Source organism: Aptenodytes forsteri, unplaced genomic scaffold (genome assembly GCF_000699145.1).
Source record: "Aptenodytes forsteri isolate BGI_AS27 unplaced genomic scaffold, ASM69914v1 Scaffold687, whole genome shotgun sequence".
NCBI classification, from domain to species: Eukaryota; Metazoa; Chordata; class Aves; order Sphenisciformes; family Spheniscidae; genus Aptenodytes; species Aptenodytes forsteri.
The window spans coordinates 291,447-292,067 of NW_008794708.1; positions in this window are offsets into that span (position 1 = coordinate 291,447).

Consider the following 621-nt stretch of genomic DNA (forward strand, 5'->3'; position numbering starts at 1 on the left):
GCGCGCCACCCCCCACCCCGCCCCGGCCCACCCGGCCCCGCCACGGGACACGCGGCATGGCCATGGCACACCTGGCACCACAACGCGGCATGGCCCTGGCACACCTGGCACCACCACGGGACAGCCGGCACAGCCACGGGACAGCTACGGCGCGGCTGGCACCGCCACGGCACAGCTGCGGCACAGCCGGCAGGACTACAGGACACCTAGCACTGCAGTGGGACAGCTGGCTCAACCATGGCACAGCTGGCACTGCCACAGGACACCCGGTACGGCCATGGGACACCTGGCACAACCATGGCACACCAGGCACAGCTACGGGACACCCAGCACCACCACAGGATACCTGAGGCCACCATGGCACACCTGGCACCACCATGGGACGCCCGGCACCATCATGGGACAGCCAGCACCACCATGGCACACCCGGCACGACCACGGGACACTTGACAACACCATGGTACAGGCAGTACAACCACGGCACACCCAGCACAACCATGGGACACCGGGCAGAGCCACGGCACACCTGGTACCACCGTAACAGACCCGGCCCTACCACAGGACACCCACCACCACCACGGCACGTGCGGCTCTGCCACAGCCCCACCGCCGCCCCCCCAG